Source organism: Bos javanicus, chromosome 6 (assembly GCF_032452875.1).
Source record: "Bos javanicus breed banteng chromosome 6, ARS-OSU_banteng_1.0, whole genome shotgun sequence".
Taxonomy (NCBI): Eukaryota; Metazoa; Chordata; class Mammalia; order Artiodactyla; family Bovidae; genus Bos; species Bos javanicus.
In genome coordinates, this window is record NC_083873.1 from 71,927,377 (window position 1) to 71,949,918 (window position 22,542).

At 41.2% G+C, this 22,542-nt stretch overlaps 1 protein-coding gene across 5 annotated transcripts in view; it reads left to right on the forward strand.

Moving 5' to 3' along the window:
• Window positions 1–22,542, forward strand: part of CRACD (capping protein inhibiting regulator of actin dynamics) — a 276,923-nt gene that overhangs the window by 184,128 nt on the left and 70,253 nt on the right. Inside the window, exons 1-2 of one of the 5 annotated variants that reach the window (XM_061420233.1) lie at window positions 19,497–20,718; window positions 21,855–22,028. The exons of 3 other annotated variants lie outside the window; for them this stretch is intronic. The gene's annotated coding sequence lies outside the window, so the exon portion shown is untranslated. Of the gene's footprint in view, window positions 1–19,496; window positions 22,029–22,542 lie in introns of those variants that run through there. One more of the 5 variants, XM_061420231.1, reaches the window with a different exon arrangement.

The window sequence follows — 22,542 nt, forward strand, 5'->3', positions numbered from 1 at the left end:
TACTCCACTCTTTTATTTATCCAACTCCTTTCTATTGTGTTGGCTAAACCTTTCACTTATTTAGCTGCTAGTGCTACTTTACTGCAAATTTGCTTTGGATTAAATCCCACTTTTCCAGCACTACCTGGCAGCACGTGACAGAGCTGCCTCCTTTGCCTGGAGCTGCTTGCCAGGTATGATCAACTGGTATCAGATCTAGGGAGAGTTGGGTGTCAGAGGATACAAGCACTAGGCTGAGTCTCTCCGTCTAAACAGTAGGCTCTTCACACCCTTATCTTTTTTTTTTAAGGGAAATAGGTAAATAGCTCTTCATTTGTGATCTTCTCTCAACAGTGTAATTTTTTGAATAGACCTCTTGATTGAATCTTCCCCTTCTATGCTAGATTGTCTTTTCTTTTGCCTCTATTTCTCTCTGCCTGTGTGTGCGTGCTAAGTTGCTTCTGTTTGTGTCTGACTCTTTGCAACCCTATCAGCTGTAGCCCGCCAGGCTCCTCTGTCCATGGGGATTCTCCAGATAAGAATACTGGAGTGGGTTGCCATGCCCTTCTCCAGGGGATCTTCCTGACCCAGGGATCGAATCCATGTCTCTTACGTCTCCTGCATTGCAGGCAGATTTTTTACCACTAGCGCAATATGGGAAGCCCCTTCCCTCTGCTTCCCTGGACCCTTTTCCTTACCTCTCTTTTGTTTCTCTCTTCTATTTTTCTCTTTCCCCAGTTCTCCATTATTCTCTGTATTATATTTCATTTTGAGTCTTGGGGTAGTTAAATTCTTCTTATAAAAAAAAATCTTATAGCTAGACTTAACATGCTTTATTGGGTACCAATATTTAGGACATTTATCTTTGTCATTGTGAAGCTGAGGCAGGATGACAGGTTAGAGCAGCAGGAGCCTCGTGTTGGAGACTCCCTAATGTCTCTTGGATCTTTAGGAAGTGATTCAAGATTGTTTTAAAATGATTCTTTGAGATATTACTGTGTAGTACAGAGGAACCTCAATTTTTTAAGATAAAATCTATTCTTGGAAATGCATCTTAAAGCTCTTGTTGTGGGTTAAAATCCTGACCATGAGAAGCAAGTGTTCTGACTGCTCATGAAGTTTCTCAGTATCCAGTTAGCCATGGACATACAAGGAGCGTCAGGTCAGCCTTGCTGCTGGGTCTACTTTCACCGTGTGCTTAGTTTCAGTGTTGGGTCCCTACCTTGGAGCCCTCCTGGCACTCTGGTTCCCCTAAGACTGACATGCTGCCGTATCCTCTAACCCCAGTCACTGCAGTGACGGTGTCCTCCTACAACATTAGGCACTTTATTGAAACAAAACCAAGATAATCAACTTCTGTTGTTGAGTGCCCATCCTGTGCCAGACCCTGGTACATGTCCATGAATCAAAGCATATGGTACCTCCCTTGGTTGCCAAAGTGCTGTGCTATGTGTGGATTACCAGTGGAGGAACAGCTCAAACACAATTTTAAGAATCCACAGTAAGACATCATTGAACCTGTACCCTGATGCTTCTTTGTTAATACAAATGCCACCTCCTGGTCATTATTATAAACTTCAGTTCTAAAAGAATGGTATGCTATTTTCTAAATAAAAAGAAGCTTGCCCTTTCATAAACTCAGCTAGGGAAAGGCACGTGCCAGAATTCAGGAGCTCCTTTTCCCTCCATTGCTTCCTTGGATATCTCCGCTGTGCGCTTTCTGTCCAGCTGTGTTATTCCCTCTCTCCAGTCCTCAGGTCCTTTATTGATGGAGAAACAAGTGACAGGATAAAACTTGGAGCCAATGTAGTAATAAAAATTAATATAGCAATGAAAAGATTTCTTGGACAACAAAGAAAGGCATGCCCTCATGTTTGCCCCTGCGCTTCGGGGCTTCCTGCTTATTATTTCTTGGTGTCTTTTATCTTCCTTTTAAAGCTGAAAATAGTCCACTTCCCCTCCCATCTGTTCACCACATTAATTGCTCTGGGCTGGTAGGAGTTTCTTCAATATAGGTCTTCTTCCTGCTGTTGATTTTAAGTCTATTACATAACCCCAGCTGATTTATTGTTTAACTTCTTAATCTTCCTCTTATTGGTATTGGGACATGTCCTTGGTGCCACTGAGCAGTTAGGTTTGGAGACTGAAATGGTCCCTAGTTTCTTTATAAAAAGCATGTGTAAACTTTTTGTATATATTTCACTTTGGGTGGTGATCTGGCCTTTTCCAGTTGAATAGCAAGTGTATATCAATTGTTTGATTAGAAAAGATATTCTGAGTACTGCCGTCTGTCTATGCTGGCCTGGATGGGAGACATGGAGATGTAAGATATTGCTTCTATAATTAGAGAGTGTAGAGTCTACTTGAAATGCAATCTTAAGTTGCTCAGTTGTGTCCGATTCTTTGTGGCCTCGTGGACTATGGTGGTGGTGGTGATTTAGTCGCAAAGTCGTGTCTGACTCTTTCGACCCTGTGGACTGTAGCCTGCCAGGCTCCTCTGCCCATGGGATTCTCCAGGCAAGAATACTGGAGTGGGTTGCCATTTCCTTCTCCAGGGGATCTTCCTGACCCAGGGATTGAACCCGGGTCTCCTGCATTGCAGGCAGATTCTTTACCAACTGAGCTATGAGGGAAGCCCATGGACTGACTATACAGTCCATGGAATTCTCCAGGCCAGAATACTGGAGTGGGTAGCCTTTCCCTTCTCCAGGGGATCTTCCCAACCCAAGGGTCAAAATCAGGTCTTCATGTTGCAGGCGAATTCTTTACCAACTGAGCCACCTGGGAAGCCCAAGAATACTGGAGTGGGTAGCCTATCCCTTCTCCAGTGGATCTTCCCGACCTAGAAATTGAACTAGGGTTTCTTACATTGGAGGTAGATTCTTTATCAGCTGAGCTACCAGGGAAGTCCATGATGGGTTGCAAAAGATTAGACTCCCAAGTCAAATTATCTGCAGCTATCTTGTTTTATCGCCTTGTGTTGGTTATTTTTTTCTTTAGAAAATGAATGGATTGAATTGAAGATGCTTAGGACTATCTACCTTAGAGAGCCAAGCAAGTGGGCCCTGGTTCCCAAGGCTTCTACCAAATGCTCCAAGTCCCTCACTTTTATGTATTAGCTTTCCATATAAAATTTAAAAAAAAAAAAAGGCTTGCAGAGCTAAAAGTATTTGAAAACACCTCTTCTAATTGTGATTTTGTTTGTGTGAGTCCAAGACTTTGCAACAAAATATAAGGACATTTAAGAAGCATATGCTAAGTGTGTGACATAGAATTCTCTATTAGTCATTCAGCTTTCACTAGGTTCCTTGCAGATTGGAGAATATTGTAGCTTCTGAACACCATACTGTCTTCAGTTAGGTATGCTGTGGACTCAGATCAAAACTTATGTGAAATTTTATATGGCTGGTAGTCCTAGAAAATATAAAAAAGTAGAAAAAAATTGTTAATAGATCTTCCACTTAATAAAGACAATTATTCTTATGTTGCTGACTTATTTTACTTCCAAGTTGTTTTCCTGTATACCATGATATTTTAACATAGTTCTGAATGTATAATATATATATATATATACACACAAGCACATGGTTTTATATTCTGTGTGTGCACACACAGTTTTATATTCTGGCTTTTTATTTAATCTTATAGCAGAAATATTTTCCTGAGGGCTATGAGGCAAAAGCCAGAAAAAAATATGTAGCACAATGCCTGGCTAACAGGATGTGCTCAACAAATAGCAACTAATCAAATTACTTGTTAATTCCAAGCAAATCTGAAAGTTCTATTTCTGCCTATTCTGTGATATTAAAAGCTCCTGTTGCCTATTTCTAAAACTGAATGTACACACACTGGAGTATCCACCAACTCCAGTCCTAAGTGAATACTGAATAGAAATGCATACATATATTAACTAGAAGATATGTTTTAAAATGTCTAGGAGCAATGCTAATAATAGCCCTAACCTAAAAATTACCCAACAGTCTGTCAACATATGTTGAGATAAATCTGTGGATTCACACAGGGAATACAAAACAGCAGTGATAATGTGCAATCCACAACTAGACACAAAGCCAGACACAGAAGAATTCGTGCTACATGATTTCATTTAAAAGTTCAGGAAAAACCAATCTATTCTGTTAGAATCCCGTTTAGGGAGCATGGAGAAGACTTCTGGATGCTGGCACTGTTTGATTTCTTCTTCTGGGGGCTGAGTACATGATTGTATCAGTTTGCAAAGGCTTATCATGCTGTATGCTTAAGATATGAGTGCTTTCTGTGTGTTTATTATACTTAAATATAATTTAATTTTGAAAGAACCTGTTGTTTGCTAAATTACAGATGATCCAATATAATAATAAAGCACTATTAAGTACTTTAAGGATTTCATAATATATTCATTAAAAGGTAGAATGGAATCTCTTTTGCATCCATTTATCAAGGTACCCCTTGGACATATTCTGATGTCATTCTATAGTTCCCTGTTATATAGCACATACCAGACTATATTTTAATTGTCTGTTTTTCTCTTCTCCACAGTAGACCTTAACTTTTCTGGGGTCAGGAACATTGTCTAGTTTGATCACTCTTATATCATCAGCACGCAGTAGGACTTAAGAACTTGCTGAGTGGATAGAATGAATAGGCCACACGAGGAAGCTCTGTGAATAGGGGCACTGTCCTGGGTTCCTGGTGGTCATTCTGGTGTCTTTATTTATGATGTTCTGCAAAGTTTATGTCCTTATCCTGAGTTTGCACACATTTTGTACAGGAGAAAACTGTAGTTAAAGGAATGTGCTCTAAATCCCTTAAAAATAGTGCTGCAGAAGCATAGTTGGAATCATATCAGACCAACACTCTATTCTGTCTTTTGATAATCTTTTATGTTTTGACTCAGATCACCCACTAATTACATATAACTAAGTTATATAACCTTCCTTTACATTGGTAATATATAATTAAAATGGTCCCTATATCAGTTAGGGGCTTCCCTGGTGGCTCAGTGGTAAAGAATCCTCTTGCAATGATGGAGACACAGGAGACGTGGATTTGATCCTTGGGTTGGGAAAAACCCCTGGAGGAGGAAACGGCAGTCCACTCCAGTATTCTTGCCTGGAAAACCCCATGAACAGAGAAGCCTGGCAGGCTATGGTCCATGGGGTCACTAAGAGTCAGACATAAGTAAAGTGACTGAGCACTATATCAGTTAATTTTAAATCTACATAAAAAATATATATGAAAGAAAAGTATGTTCTATATACACATGGGAAAAACAATTAGTGAAAATAATATTGCATGCTGGGATTATAAGGCAAACAGCAGCAACTAATAAGAGGCCCTGTCAAGCCTCTACATAAGCTACACAAAGACAACATCAACATATATACCCACATGGTATGGTAAGGTGATAAAATGCCAAATTATTTAATACAAATAAAAATGTATATTAGAGTGTTAATTGTGTGCTATACAAATTTGGTGTAAAAAGAGCTAGAAGAAGGAGTGAAAATGGCCAATAAGCAAATAAACAATAAAAAAGTCAAATTCATTGATTATTGTTGTTGTTCAGTTACTAAGTGGTGTCCGACTCTTTGTGACCCCATGGACTGCAGCATGCCAGGCTTCCCTGTCCATCACCGACTCCCAGAACTTGCTCAACTCATGTCTGTTGAGTCAGTGATGCCATCCAACCATCTCATCCTCTGTTGTCCCCTTCTCCTTTTGCCCTCAAACTTTACCAGCATCAGGCTCTTTTCTAATGAGTTGGCTCTTCACATCAGGTGGTCAAAGTATTAGACTTTCAGCACTAGTCTTTCCAATGAATATTCAGGGTTGATTTCCTTTAGGATTTACTGGTTTGATCTTGCTGTTCAGTCTTGAAGAGTCTTCTTGAAGAGTCTTCAGTTCTCTGGCGCTCAGCCTTCTTTATGGTCCAAGTCTCATATTCATACATGACTACTGGAAAAACTATAGCTTTGACTAGACAGACCTTTGTCAGCAAAGTGATGTCTCTGCTTTTTAATACACTGTATAGACTTGTCATAGCTTTTCTTTCAAGTAGCGTCTTTTAATTTCATGGCTGCTAGTCAGCATCAGCAGTGATTTTGGAGCCCAAGAAAATAAAGTCCGTCACGCTTTCCATTGTTCCCCCATCTATTTGCCATGAAGTGATGGGACTGGATGCTATGATCTTAGTTTTTTGAATGTTGAGTTTTAAGCCAGCTTTTTCACTCTCGTCTTTCAACTTCATCAAGAGGCTCTTTAGTTCCTCTTCACTTTCTGCCATAAGGGTGGTGTCATCTGCATATCTGAGGTAATTGACATTTCTCCTGGCAATCTTGATTTCAGCTTGAGCTTCATCCAACCCAGCATTTCGCATGATGTACTCTGCATGTAAGTTAAATAAGCAAGGTGACAATATACAACCTTGGTGTACTCTTTTCCTAGCTTTGAACCAGTCTGTTGTTCCGTGTCCAGTTCTCGCTGTTGCTTCTTGTCCTGCATACAGGACAATAGAAAAATAACTGCATATTGAAAAGAAGACTGAACATTTTCATCAACAGATCAGTAGTAGTTATGTATGGATAAATTATGGTGCAAAAAAATAAATATAAACCCACTTAACAGTTGGCATCTTTTTGGAGTAAAATTTGCCAATGTATAAAAGTTGTTAAAATCTGGCTGTTCTTTGACCCAGCAATTTAGTTTTTCAGACTTTACATTCAGGCAGCTATACAGTTAATCCTCCAGTGATTAATTCACTAAAGAACATTTATTGAATATACACTTTGCATCATAAAAGAGCACTACAGGTGAGTAATGCTGTTTTGGCATTTTGATACGTTTGATAATTTTTGATAATGTTTATGGCAGTTTTGGTAAGTTTATAAATATGGACAAAAATGAAAACAACCCATCTCCAACAGCAGAGACATAACCCCTTCCTCCATTCCCATTCCTGTTCCCCTACGCCCACCCTAGGTAACCACTAATCTACTTTCTGTCATATTGTGTTAGTTTACATTTTTCAGAGTTTTATATAATGGAATCATACAGTATGTTTGTTCTCTGTCTGACTTTTAAACTCAGCATAATTAATTTGAATAACTCAGATTCACCTGTGTATAACATGTATAAACGGTTCGTTCCTTTTCATTGCCTAGTAGTACTGCATTGTATGTCTGGGTCACCATTTGTCTATCCATTCATCTACTGATGGACATTTAAGTTGTTTCCCATTTGGGGCTTCGATGAATGAGTATTCTAGTATAATAGAATACTCTTCTGTATATTTTCATTCTCTTTGGTATGTTTTCATTTCTCTTGGGGAAATTCCCAGGAGTGAAGTGGCTGATCATATGATAGATGTATGGTTAACTTTTAAAGAAACTACTGCTGCTGCTGCTAAGTTGCTTCAGTCATGTCCGACTCTGTGTGACCCCATAGACAGAAGCCCACCAGGCTCCCCTGTCCCTGGAATTCTCCAGGCAAGAACACTGGAGTGGGTTGCCATTTCCTTCTCCAATGCATGAAAGTGAAAAGTGAAAGTGAAATCGCTCAATCGTGTCCGACTCTTCGTGACCCCATGGACTGCAGCCTACCAGGCTCCTCCGTCCATGGGATTTTCCAGGCAAGAGTACTGGAGTGGGGTGCCATTGCCTTCTCCGTTACAGAAACTGCCGAAGTATTTTTCTGAAGTTGCATTCTCACTAGCAGTATGTGAATTACATTTCCTCCACATCCTTGTCAGTAATCCATGCGTTCAGTCCTTTTGATTTTAGCAAATGTTAATAGTGGGTAGTGGCTTAAAATGGGTTTTCCCCCATGACTCAGTGATAAAGAACCCATCTACCAGTTCAGGAGATGCGGGTTCGATCCCTGAGTCAGGAAGATCCCCTGGTTCATGGCAACCCACTCCAGTATTCTTGCCTAGGAAATCCCATGAACAGAGGAGCCTGGCAGACTGCAGTCCATGGGGCTGCAAAAGAGTCTGACACAACTCAAAGTCTAAACAAGAATAATAATATTTTACTACAATAGAAGGGAGTAGTTGTATAGTCAGTGTTTATTGAATGACTAAATGGTTAAAAAGTCAGCAGGATTTGATTGGGTAAACAAAAGGGCCAAGGTGACTCCAGGATTTCAAGTATTGGTGGTACCACTGACAGAAGTTGGGAAATGGTAGGTTGATTTGGTTTTACTTGACTTCATTGTATATGACATGACAAGTGGAAAAGTTTTGGTAGACAATTAGAACTTAGGAGGATGATTACGACTGAAAATATAGACTCAGAAATAACCATAGTAGTACAGTGAAAGCCAAGGGAGCTCTCCAATTTCCCCCAAGCATTAATAGGGAATTAAGCACATGCTGCCCTCTGCCCCACCTTCCTATCTTATTCAGAGGATAACATCCTATTTTGTTTTAGATCATGTTTTCAACAATTCATTGACATTTGTAGACTTATAATAAAACTGAATTTTAAGGTGTCTTCATACTGTGGATTTTAAAAGAATTAAAATGCCTCACACTATTTTCACTATAAAACACAAGATTATGTCCTTGAAGAAATACAATGGGAGTAGGGGAAGAATTATAAAATCTCATGAACTCATATCTGGCCAGATGCCATAAAGCAATAAATCTTAGGGTATTTGTCAAGTCAAGGCTTTCATCAAAAGCAGATAAGACATCTAAAGCTGGAGCAACCTGGATTTGCATAAACCACTGAAAGATTCTGTTTAGGAAAAATTGTAGAACTTAGAAACTTGCATTTTATGAAATGCCTATGGAAAGATTATTTTGAAGGTTATTTTTATTTCCTTGGAGGAACAAGAAATATATTAGCATGCTTTGTAGTGCTATAAGCACATTAAATACCAGCTCACATCCCATCAGTAAAGCTTAGTTCATTGAGGAATGGAATTGCTCTTTTTTGAACAAAAGTATCAGACAAACCACTTGTCTGGAGCCCAGGATCACAGAAGTATAGGCTCCCTGAATGGTGGCAGCAAAGTATTAACTGAAGGTCAGACTTCAGTGCCCCGTGCAGAAAGGACAGTCCTGTCTAGATGAGTCTTTTCAGTGGCTCTGGCACTTGCTAATGCTAATCATTAACAGTGTCTTTAGCTCTTAAAACAAAGGTCTAAGTAACTATAAAGGAAAAGATTGAGAGATTTGACCATATAAAATCTGACCATGTTATAACATCTGTGCTACAAAACATGCCATGAAAACAGTTTAAAAACAGACAGAAAAAATATTTGCAACATACGACAAGAAGTTTATAACCTAGATATGTAAAAAATGGGACTGTTTTCTACCCATGAGAGAGAGAGAAGGAGAGGGAGGGAGGGAGGGAGGGTTAGTTGCTGGTGAGGGTGCATGTAAATATCCTTTAATATCTTTGTATGAATAAAAAATTTTTAAAAGAGCCAGGCATGAGCTACTGATGAATATGATTAATCTAGTTTTTTACACCCAAGGTCCATTTATTTGCACATAAGGTCCTATAAAAAACTAGTAAGAAAAATGGACCTTAGGCACAAAGAATTTGGTTAATTATAATTTTTGATTCATGACTCACTATCTTGTCACCAACTGCAGCTTCATATCATCACCTTTTTGTTGCTGCTTAGTAACTGATCATATGAATATAGAGAAATATATTTAATCATTTGCGTATTGCCGAACATTTTAGATTGTTTCAAAATATTTCATTTTATGAATAATGCTAGAGTCATTTTTGCATAGTTTCTAAGTATTTTCTTAACATAAATTCTTAGAATTGAAATTGCTAGGTTAAAAGATATCTATATGTATACACCTATACATAGATAGATAGACTGATATGTAAATACATATGTATAAATTATATAGCTATCTTTAAATGCAGTAATATATATTATAATGTATTAGCATATATATAATAGTGTTCTAGTTATCTAGTACTATATAACTACTCCAGAACTCTATCTATATATTATATATGTATGAATACATATATCTTTTAACCTAGTAATATATATGATGTTTTAATTATTTAGTGCTATATAACAAACTACCCAAAACTTAGTACTTCAAACGTCATTAATTTTTCTCATGAATCTGCAGTCTGGACAGGGTTCAGTTAGGGTGGCTTATTTCTGTTTCATTTGACATTAGCCGGGAGGCTGGACTCTTCTGAAGGCTTTTACTCAGCTCTGTGGTGCTGGGTGGGGAAGAGTTTCATACCTGGTGTGGGAACAGCTGGGACTGCCCAGCATTTTTCTCTATCTGTGTGTTATCTCTTTAGCCTGTCACGTCAGGGTAGCTAGGCTCCTCACATGGCAGCTTGGGCTCCAAAGGCTTGTGTGCCACTAGAGCACTGGTAGAAGCAATGTGGTCTTTTCTGACTTGGCCTTGGAATCCGTGCGGCATCACTTCCACTATAGAGGCCCATGCAGGTTGGGGAGGACACGTAGACTCCCACCTCTCAACGGAGCAGCATCAGGACCACATTGTGGGAAGAGCATAATGGGATAAGGGGCTATGTTGTTGTGGCCATCTTTGGAAAATATAATCTGCCACCCTGATGCTGGTAAAGATTGAAGGCAGGAGGAGAAGGGGATGACAGAGGACGAGATGGTTGGATGGCATCACCAACTCGATGGACATGAGTTTGCTCAACCTCTGGGAGATGGTGAACGACAGGAAAGCCTGGCATGCTGCAGTCCATGGGGTTGCAAAGAGTTGGACATGACTGAGCAACTGGAAAACATGTTTTTAAGACATTTTGTACATAGTACCCGATAGCCACTTCACATATTGTACAGTGATAAAAATTATTTTTTTGAAAAAGGAAATGCTACACAAGAGTCTTATTATTTTTCCCTTTGGCCAATCTGATCAGCAAAGATGGTACTTCATTTTTTTAAATTAACTTTTTTGGTTATTCTTGGCCATTTTTATTTATCTTGTGAGCTGCCTGTTCTCATGTTTTCCAGAAGTAATAAGATAGTCATGATATCTTCTTTATAAGTCTGATTTTTAATTAGAATTTCAGAGGGCAGTTTCTTCAAATCCACTCCTTTTACTGATAGGGAAACTGAGTCACAAAGAGCCCCAAGTTCAGAGTTCCATGAACTCGTGCAAAGCTTATGTCAGGTAATCCAGCACTTCAAACTGATACTAAACACTGGTTGAATGTGGCTGTGATTGAAAATAATTCATCATATGGAACCGTGGTGGGTTGAAAATAATGTCTTGGTAGAAATTTTGTGAAAAGGAACCCTTCTCTATGAAGATTCTTCCTATAGATAATATATATAATATAGCTCTTAAGATGGAGAAGGCAATGGCACCCCCACTCCAGTACTCTTGCCTGGAAAATCCCATGGATGGAGGAGCCTGGTAGGCTGCAGACCATGGGGTTGCTAAGAGTCAGACATGACTGAGTGACTTCACTTTCACTTTTCACTTTCATGCATTGGAGAAGGAAATGGCAACCCACTCCAGTGTTCTTGCCTGGAGAATCCCTGGTGGGCTGCCGTCTGTGGGGTCACACAGAGTCGGACACGACTGAAGTGACTTAGCAGCAGTAGCAGCAGCAGCTCTTAAGAAAGATTTCAGTACTACTCCAGAGGACATCCCCAACAAAAGAGTGGGTGCTTAACAAACACCTTTTTGCTTTCAACTTACTTAACAGGGCTTCCCTGGTGGCTCAGTCTGTAAAGAATCCACCTGCATTGCAGGAGACCTGGGTTCGATCCCTAGCTTGGGAAGATCCCCTGGAGGAGGTCATGGCAACCCACTCCAGTATTCTTGTCTGGAGAATCCCCATGGACAAAGGAGCCTGGCGGGATACAGTCCATGGGGTCATAAAGAGCTGGACACGACTGAGTGACTAAGCACACGCACTTAACAATGAGTCAAGCAGTACGTTGGGTCCTGGCTACACAGTGGTTCGTAAAACAGATTCTCTGCCCTCAGGAGCTTTTCCTCTGCAGGTAACAGTGGACATGAAACAAATAATCGTGAAACAAATATAAAATTGTAAGTTGCCATGAATGTTGTGAAGGAAAAGTGCAGGGTGCGTGAAACACCAAGCAGGGGGTCTGTTGAAGTGCTATTGAGGCAGTGGACAGTTCAGCTGAAACTGAAAGAGGAGTAGGAGATGCTGAGGCAAGAGTTAGGGAAGAGTGTTCACTGAGGAGGCAAAGACCCAATGAAAGGAGGGGGCTGAAAGGATTTATCAGTGTGTCCCGAGGGGAGTGAGCAAAAATGCATCTAGAGAGGCCAGCAAGGCCATAGCTGGTGAGCCAGCAGTACAGATTCTGGCCCTTATCTGACCTACTTTGTTAAAAGATCCCCTGGCTACTATGGAAGTATGAAAGGGCTGGAGTCGGTGAGCATGTAAATGGATTGCAGTCATTCAAGCAAAAATGAGAGTGACTTAGAGAAGGGTGCTGATGGTGGATAGGCAAAATGTGACAAGTATTTTAGGTAGGGGTAACTGGAATTCTGCTTCACACTTCAGTGCTGCCTTTGATTCATTCTGTGTCCTGGGATCCTGGAGGGCTCAGCCTTTATTGACCATGGCCTCTTCTGAATCCATCTCTAACATGTCAGAGTGACTTCGCTGTGGCCCCGTGGTGCCAGAGCTGTCCAGAGGGAACCGTGGGTTTCTGATTTGATGCTCCAGCAGGCAAGGGAAGAAAAGACACCTTTTGACATGCCTTCTGACTCCGCTTTTGGCTTCCCCTCACCTCCTGAAGCAGAGGAGAAATGGCACGATGAAGGCCTTGGGTTTCTCAGAAGAAGAGAACTGAATGGGGTTGGAGCAGCTGGAGCAGCTTAGAGGAAGCAGGGAACAGCATCCAGATCCTCTGTTTTTCAGATTTTTTGTTCTCCACTGTTTCATCAAAACTTTCTGTTTTCTCTCTGGCAATCTTCTGAGAAAGAAATTCTTAATAAGAAAAGTTGCCTTCTGTGAGGGAAAAAAAAGAAAAAGTAGCATCTTTGGACTTAAATTCTTATTAAATTGATTCAGATCCATAAACAGGGACCGAGAACCTGCAGTGTCCCAGGCAGGCACTGTGGTGAACTGACGTCATCTTATTTATCTCTTCACTGTGGCCTTGGGAGAAGGATGGCGCTGTGCTCAATTTACAGATATGGAAATGGACCTTTATGTAAAACATCAACATCAAAGAACCGTCAAAAATCTCCCATTTCTCCAAATTTAGCTGAAACGAGTAATGGCCTACATGCCATCTAGATGCATTTAAGCAAAACTAAACCTGCAGCAAATTCAGGTCATCTTTGCACCTGGAAAAAAAAAGTGCCTAAATCTAGAAATAGGATGGTTATTGTCAGCTTAAATCGACTGTTGTGAAAACAAAATCAGCCACCATCAGAGTCGATTAGTCCTCAGCTTTGTCATGAACCCCAGCCACATTCCCTGCACTAGTCTCCTCTGTGTTTGAAGACTGACCATAATAAAGTTTTGTCTTATAATTACCACTGAACTTACAGACTTCTGGAAGATGAACACATGGATATCTGCCCTGCTGATATTAATGCATGAAATCAGATGAAAGTATTAAATCTATATAGAACTTTTAAAAAGCAATTAATTTCCAGATGTTTTAATTTCATTCCTGATTTTTAAAATTGCTCATTGTTCTAACATGACCCAGGTGTATACTAGGCTCCAAGATTACAGAGCTTATGGCATAATATTCATTTATTAAAAGTATACCCTTGGGGGGAGGGAAGCTCAAGAGAGGAGGAATACATATATAATTATGACTGACTCACGTTGATGTATGGCAGAGACCACCACAACATTGTAAAGCAATTATTGTCCAATTTAAAAAAAGTATACCCTTGTTCATACTAAAAGATATATGGTATTATCCCCAACCTCAAGAAGTGGGGAAGATTGACAAGGATGCAGATGATAAATATCCTGGGAGAGATATGCCAAAGATCTCCCAAAGCACAGGGTGGCTGGGGAGGGAGCACCTAATAATACAGACTGAAGTGGGGGAGTAACCCCTGAGAAAGAGTCCCTGGAGGAGTAAATAAACTGCACAAAAATCAGCACAGTCTTATTGAGTATGTGTGCTTTACATTTTGCTCAGTTTGCCTCTCTCCTGGCTTGCTTGGTCCTGGGAGACCAACCACAACTTTAAGCAGGGGGTCAGTGGTTAGGCTTAGTCACAGAGGTGCTCTTGCATTTAGCTAGGTGCATGCCTGATCGTTGGTCTTCCCTGGTAGCTCAGACAGTAAAGAGTCTGCCTGCAATGTGGGAGACCCAGGTTCGATCCCTGGGTTGGGAAGATCCCTTGGAGAAGTAAATGGCCACACACTCTAGTATTCTTGCCTGGGAAATCCCAAGGACAGAGTAACCTGGCAGGCTGCAGTCCATGGAGTCGCAAAGAGTCGGAGAGGACTGAAGCGACTAATACTATGCCTGACCGTTTAAAGGAAGATTCATAGGTTGTGTCTGCTGTTCCTCCAGCCCCTTCCTGTCTATCTCAGAAACTTAACTTATTCTGATGTAGCCCTTCCCCCACCATGAGTCCCATTAGTACAGCTGTAAGTCCGCCTGCACATCCCCCATGAGTTGGGAGACATCCCACATGACGGATGGGCCCATGTCATGGCAGCTGCAGTGGATGAAGGCAGTAGAGAAGCTCAAACCTTGCAGTCAGCTGTTCAGCCTAGGAGTCAAAATCCACACTAGGGCAGTTGCTGTTTTCTTCTGTGTATCTGGTTGACATATGGAAAAGGGAAGACTATAACCCAAGTCTGCTTGGGTTTTATTTCTGCTCATGAAATTTTCCTGTCCTCTACGGCTCTTCTCTCTAGTATGGCTGCACATTATAGGGCTTCTGTGTTTTCTGAGTCCATAAATCCCCCCCACTTTAACCTGCCCATTGCAGCCAAAGGGCCTTGACTAAGACAGATATACTCAAAGCCTACATTTATGCATTGTTTTATCTGATCAGCAATCCAGTGGCTTAATTCTCCAAGATAAGTTTCTCTTCCTGAAATGTCATTGAATTGAGTCTTACAGATGTTTTCTATACTTGGGTCAGATAATACTGAGTCATTGAAGGAATGAGTGAATGGAAGTAACCAAAGTGAATGATCCCTCCTGATTCCTTTGCTCTTCATTTCATTGAGGGACTTTTATTACAGTTAGAAGCCAGGATTTCTTTTATTCCTTCAATAAGTGAATATATAACCAGCAAGTGCTATATTCCAGGCATGGTTTATAGGCTCTCGGAATGTGAAGATTAAATAAGATATGGACCTTGTCCTCCAGAAGCTCACAGTTTAGTGGAGGAAAATGACAAATAAACCAGGGATTACAATATAGTAAATGCTATTTAGGGAAGCACTGAGTGATACAGAAACACAGGGGCAGCACTTGATCAGCCTTTGGAAGAGCTCTGGGAGGCAGTCAAGATAGGCTTCTTATAGGAGCTGACACCTGAAATGAGTCTCGAAGAATGAGCACGAGTTAGCCAGAGAAAGAAATTGAAGAGGGTGTACCGTGTACATAATGTAACATAAGCGAAAATAGGAAAGTAAAAGACATGCCAAATTATAAAGTTTTTATATAAAATTTTGTTCCTCAAAATTATCTTTCAGGATAAAGAGAGTTGCCTTATATTAAGGTCTTTAAAACCTTTTATGTCATAGGGCACTCTGTCAATTAGTTTATTTTGAGCCACAAAGAACTGTTTAGGAAAGACACAATAGCCCAGAATTACCTATGTCACTGCTGGTTTGTATGCTTATAGAGGTCATTTGACCAAGGAAGCAAAGGAATTCAATATAGATTTAATAAGTATTTGGGGGCAGGGATGGGGAATGACTTTTCAACAGCAAGTCTTGGATATCATTGCAAATAAGCCTTTTAAAGATCACTTCAAAATGAAATACAATTAGTGGTTACTTTGTGGAGATCATGAGTGTACACCCACAGGATGAATGGAAAAATAAAACTCTTCTTATTTTAAGCAAATGGATATTTGTGGCTTGGGATAAAATTTCCAGTGATAATATCATGTACAGATGAAAAAACTATTTCCAGTTTCAAGATGGAGAAGGAAAGCCATTTTCACATCTTTCCCCTTTTTCAGTTCCCCAAAATAGTAAAGTGAACAAGAAACAGAAATTCAGACTTCACCTTTGATGACACTAGGAGAGATATATGTAACCTTGAACTAGAATTTTTAAAGACTGCAAAGTGACAGAGGGATGGTAAGAATGGTAAGGAAAGTCAAACAAGTTCCTGCAATACAGGCATTCGAAGGACACCTGAAAAAATAAAGGCACTGGGGGCCACAGGGAGTGGTGGGTAGAAGGCTGAGAAGTAGGGGATTTAGAAGAAAGTCTGTCCAGGGAGCCCTTGCACCCCAGATCCCCATCCCCATTCCCCTCGGACAGGAAACCAGGCCTCTACTCCTTCCCCTCCTCACATAAAACAAGAAGTTTATCCTCTGGAAGAAGTAAACCAAAAGACTGCCAGACTCAGGTATAAGGCACAGAGGAGGTGGGCATGAGGAACACTTGAGAGTGAATGTCAGCAGCCTGGGTATTGCAAGGGAGGGGGTTGGATGATCCACCTCTAGTGAGATCCTGTCATTTGGGATTTCATAATTTGGATAAGGCTCTAATGCCCCCGCCCCTATCTCTTTTCCCTTCTATGCTTTTTACTAATAGAATACCTGCAAGTTTTGGCAAGGAACATGGCTAGGCTGCAACTACATTTCCCAGGCTCCCTTGCGGTGAGGTGTGACTGCTGATTAAACTTTTCTGAGCCCTGTGAGGAGCCTCTACTTCTTTCTCCCCTTTCCCTCATTCCCTTCTAGGGTGGGATGTGGTTGTGGTGCTGATAAGGGAAGGACAAGACCCTGGGAGACAGTGGAGCAGCGGAATAGAACAGAAAGAGCAGCAGCAGCAGCCGGGAACAACCATCAACTATGAAATGTTAAAAGAGACAGAAGTAAACTCTTAACTTGTGTGAGCCTCTGTATTTGGGGACCTCTTTGTTGTAGCAACTTAGCCTATAACCTAATACACTATGTAGTTAAAAAAAAAATTAACCTGACTTTTTGCTCAGATACTTCATTGTGAAGTCTACCAGTTCATATGCTAGCTTCAAAATAGCTTTTTCATGCTTCATTATTAAATATGAGTAGATAGCTAAGAATCACTCAACCTTTGATTAAAGTATCCAGCATGAAAGACAGAGACCAGAGTGAGCAAACAGGAAAAGAGAACTCAAAGACATCAGAGCAATGCAGGGAGCAGAAGAAAACTTCAAAGAAAACAGTTAAATCCTCAAAGATATAAGAGAAAGACACAGCCTATGTGAAAAAAAAGAGTAGAAACCTATTCATTCAGAGAAAAGAAAGAACTCTTGGAAATTAATCATTTATGAAGTAGATCGTTCAGTAAAAGGTTTGGAAGATGAAGCTGCAGAAATTTCCAGAAAGATAAAAAACGATGAGCAGGGTGAGAAAAAAAAAAAAAGAAAACCAGAGAATATTCCAGTAAGACCAACATATTACTAATATGAGTTTCAGAAACAGTGGGAAGAGAAATAGTGAGAATTCTTAAAGAAAAATTATCAAAAACAATTTACTATTGATTTATAAAATGTCAGAGTTGAATAATAGGGTATTTCCAGATTAATATATTACTTAATTTAATATAGGCACAATTAAACTAATGTATTTGAAGAACATGTTTGACTATATTTCAACTGTATCCCTAAAATGTTATGTAAGGTGATCGGAAAGTCAGGGGATAGGAAGATAGTCTTACAGGAAAAATGCAAGAGTGCCTGTGATTCAGGACTACCTTATGTTTGATATGTTCTGGAAATTTTAGAAGGTCCTGGAGGCAGACACACAGTGTGAGAGAGAGAGTAGCCCTGCTGCTGCTGCTGCTGCTGCTGCTGCTGCTGCTAAGTCGCTTCAGTCGTGTCCGACTCTGACGGCAGCCCACCAGGCTCCCCCGTCCCTGGGATTCTCCAGGCAAGAACACTGGAGTGGGTTGCCATTTCCTTCTCCAATGCATGAAACTGAAAAGTGAAAGTGAAGTCGCTCAGTCGTGTCCGACTCCTAGTGACCCCATGGACTGTAGCCTACCAGGCTCCTCCGTCCATGGGATTTTCCAGGCAAGAGTACTGGAGTGGGGTGCCATTGCCTTCTCCGGAGAGTAGCCCTGGCTGCCATCAAAATTCACATAATGATGGTTCACCCAAACTAGGAAGATGGTGCATGTGCTGACAGTGATGTTCTAGGCCTGATAATGATTCCCAGATCGTGGTATCAGTGCCTGAGGAGTTTATGATACCATTCCCTTAAGTGATCATAAGATGTTACATGTTTAGGAAAGAATACGATGGGGTTAGTTTTAGACCTGCTGAGTTTGAGGTATCTATGGGATACCCAAGGAGAGATCCAGTCCACAGATCTGAAAAACAGAAGCTTAAGTAAGCTTTAGGCATGTATTTATTTATGTGTCTCTCTCTTATTTATTTATTTAACCTTAGAACTGAAACTCAGGTAGCATACATTGGTTGTATTAGTTGCCAAGATTATGAAATACCCTGTACTCACTGGTAAATGGTCACCTCTTTCACAGCCCCCAGTGCCACTTCTCCCCACACTCTAGCTGTCCTAACTCTTCCTGTCGATCCATTCAATCCTTTACAGCAGCTAAAGGGCCCAGAAGTGGGTTGTCCCAGCCCTGTGGCTGTCCTGTCTGCTCTAATTGTTAAAGTTTTTATTTAACTTCTGCTTATAGCTTGTGAAGGCTGAACCCATTTCCCACATATGCATGTGTTTAGTCTGTGTCATGACCTTCCACGAATCTGCTCTGCAAATCTGGTAGCTCTCCTCTCTACATCTCCTCTGCCTCTGACTACCTGAATTACTATTCACTGCTGCCGGACTCCCTACACTTTCTCACCTCATCTCTGTGCTCATTATTCATAAAAACTTCTCCCTGATTTCTGAACATTCCACATTTTTATTCAGCCTTTAAGATCAGTTCATTGTCCCCTTCTACCAGAAAGCCTTCCTTATCTAGAAATGATCATTCTCGCCTTGAAATGACCATCTCCTTCCCATGTAGCATACCATTTCCTATCTTATGCTGGTGATACTTTAATCCTTGGTGTAGAGAATTTTTCATAGTGCATAGACCATAGTAATTGTTGGGTGGATTAGGATATGAATCTAAATTTAAGAACTCTACCAATTATCACTGGTATACAGTGGCTAGCAGTTTCATCATTTCTTTTGAATATTCATATAGTATAATTTCAGCTTCTCCCCAGATCTCCTTGGGCCTGATTTCTATAATATTATATTTCATTACATGCCAAAAAAACAAAATAAGACAAAACAGCAACAACCACAAACAGATGCAGAAATGTTTGCTGATTTTCGGAACTATATCAAGTTGTGCTGTGGTCATCCCACTTTCATGTGAAAGGGTGATGGTGTTTTTCCATTTTCTGCACTGGCTTTAATTAATCTTTCAGAAATGCTAGAGCGGTGCTTTTCTTCTAAGGAGCGTTTGCTCTGTTTGCTCTGCTGCAGCAAATCAGGCTTCTATTGTGACACTGGCAGCGGCAGATGAGTCATTGCTTTGGCTGGGACGAAGTGTTTCCTGAAGTCAGATACAAGAGCGGAATAACTAATGGTACCTCGCTACCTGTAATCTCTCTCACTCACTCCTGTTGCCCTGTGTGGAAGTGAAGTAAAAATCAAACTTCCAATGTTTGGTTGACGTAGCAAGTAATTTGTACTTAAGGTCATTGGTATATTAGCATACATGTAATTTCTTTTTTTCCCTCTCTTCTTTTAAATAAGATTCAGGCAAAAGATAGACTCTGATGTGTTTCTCACATGACGCCTCAGTCTGTTTTGCTCAGAGGCCATGTCTGGTATTTGCTCTAGGTAGATGTGATGGAGAGGAGGATTGGCAGAGACCTGCGGGTAGATACGGCTGTGATGTCCAGCCCCCGCGCCTGGCCGCATCTCGTGTCTGCAGAGCTCAGAAAATCTTTATTTTGCCAGACAGAGGGGAAATGAAACTTAGATATCCACTTTCCTGTCTTCTAACACTAGGAAATGCTGAATGGAACCAAAATATCTAATCTCTTCCCTCTCAACTCCCTTACTTTATGTGATTTATTTTACTTTTGGCCACACTGCCCAGCATGTGAGATCTGTGTTCCCTGACCAAGGGTCAAACCTGCACCCCTGCATTGGGAGCGCAGAGTATTACTGCTGAACCACCAGGGAAGTCAACTCCCTTATTTTAATGAAAAGATTATATATATATATACACATACCCCTTTCTTGGGGGCCATGTATGGGAGTGAATCTAAGTGAAGTTAGTTGTTGTAGAAATAACTAAAGCGGATACAGTAGCATGGAGGACAGTTCTGCTGTTTCACACAGGGTTTCTTGGAGTAACTGTCAGGGACAGAATCCTGAGTTGAATACTCCTTCGGCAGTTTTCTCCTTACTGGAATTAGAACCGTGTCAGAAGCCACCCCAAAGGTACCTGGACCTAACCTGAGTTGAGCTGTGGAAGGTCTTATCCTAACACACCATGCATCCCCCTCATATTGCAGTGTCTCTGACTGGAATAACTTGCTGGCTGGGAGAGTCTCATTTGTTTGATTGGGAAACTGCTGGCTTTAGTTAGTCCAGAAGGTGAGTGTGTGGAATGTGAAGAAAAGGCCCTGGACTTGCCCTCCAAAATTGGGAAATGGGGAAAAAAAATAGGCAACCAGTGTCAACCCTTACTGGCATCAGAGCATGACTTCCATGGCAGCAGTTTTCTACAGTGGTATATCCCCTAAGCACTTTGTGATTTTTATAAGGGACCTGAGTTCTCTTGAAAAAGTTGGCTTAAAGCTCAACATTCAGAAAATGAAGATTATGGCATCTGGTCCCATCACTTCATGGGAAATAGATGGGGAAACAGTGGAAACAGTGTCAGACTTTATTTTTGGGGGATCCAAAATCACTGCAGATGGTGACTGCAGCCATGAAATTAAAAGACGCTTACTCCTTGGAAGGAAAGTTATGACCAACCTAGACAGCATATTGAAAAGCAGAGACACTACTTTGCCAACAAAGGTCCGTCTAGTCAAGGCTATGGTTTTTCCTGTGGTCATGTATGGATGTGAGAGTTGGACTGTGAAGAAAGCTGAGCACTAAAGAATTGATGCTTTTGAACTGTGGTGTTGGAGAAGACTCTTGAAGAGTCCCTTGGACTGCAAGGAGATCCAACCAGTCCATTCTAAAGGAGATCAGCCCTGGGTGTTCTTTGGAAGGAATGATGCTAAAGCTGAAACTCCAGTACTTTGGCCACCTCATGCGAAGAGTTGACTCATTAGAAAAGACTCTGATGCTGGGAGGGATTGGGGACAGGAGGAGAAGGGGATGACAGAGGATGAGATGGCTGGATGGCATCACCGACTCGATGGACGTGAGTTTGAGTGAACTCTGGGAGTTGGTGATGGACAGGGAGGCCTGGCATGCTGCGATTCATGGGGTCGCAAAGAGTCGGACACGACTGAGCGACTGAACTGAACTGAACTGAGTTCTCAAAAGAGTTCAAGTGCATTTCTGGTTAGCCCTCTGCAAATCATCCTGCTTGCCTTCATTTTAATAAACTTTGTTGCATGTGAGAGAAGAGGGTGCATTATCGCTAGGTCAGGTAGTTACTCATAATCCAGGCTTTGTGCTCTGTGACCATCGTCTGCCATGAGGCTTGTGGGAAAGGCTGAAAACCACTGTGACTTGAGACCATTTTTCTAACTGGTCCTCTCTTTCCGTCTCAGTAGCTGAGTCGAGACCCAGGTGGAGTCAGTATCTTCTGACACTCCCAAGTCTCCCTTGCTGGATCCATACTGTATGATGAAGCACTGTCCTTGTGGCCTTTGCTCAGCTGGCTTTATTTCTGTGTTGGCGAGTGAGCAATAATGTATCGGCCACTTTTCCAGCTGTGTGATCTGGTAGGTATTGAGTGGGAGATGATGGTAACTTGGACGTTGAAATAAAAGTGCATTTTGGTTTTCCAGAGTTATATATGGAGAAGGCAATGGCACCCCATTCCAGTACTCTTGCCTGGAACATCCCGTGGATGGAGTAGCCTGGTGGGCTGCAGTCCATGGGGTCGCTAAGAGTCGGACATGACTGAGCGACTTCACTTTCACACTTTCACTTTTCACTCTCATGCATTGGAGAAGGAAATGGCAACCCACTCCATTGTTCTTGCCTGGAGAATCCCAGGGATGGGGGAGCCTGGTGGGCTGCCGTCTATGGGGTCTCACAGAGTCAGACACGACTGAAGCGACTTAGCAGCAGCAGCAGCAGCAGCAGCAGAGTTACTGCTGAGTTAATGGATCTCAGCTTCTCTCCTCTCTCTCAGGAGTTGGGAGACTTCCAGTTCCTAAATGGGAGAGGAACTCACCAGAGAGTTCTGTTGTGAAATTCGGGAGGGGATTTTGCATCAGATGTCTCACACTT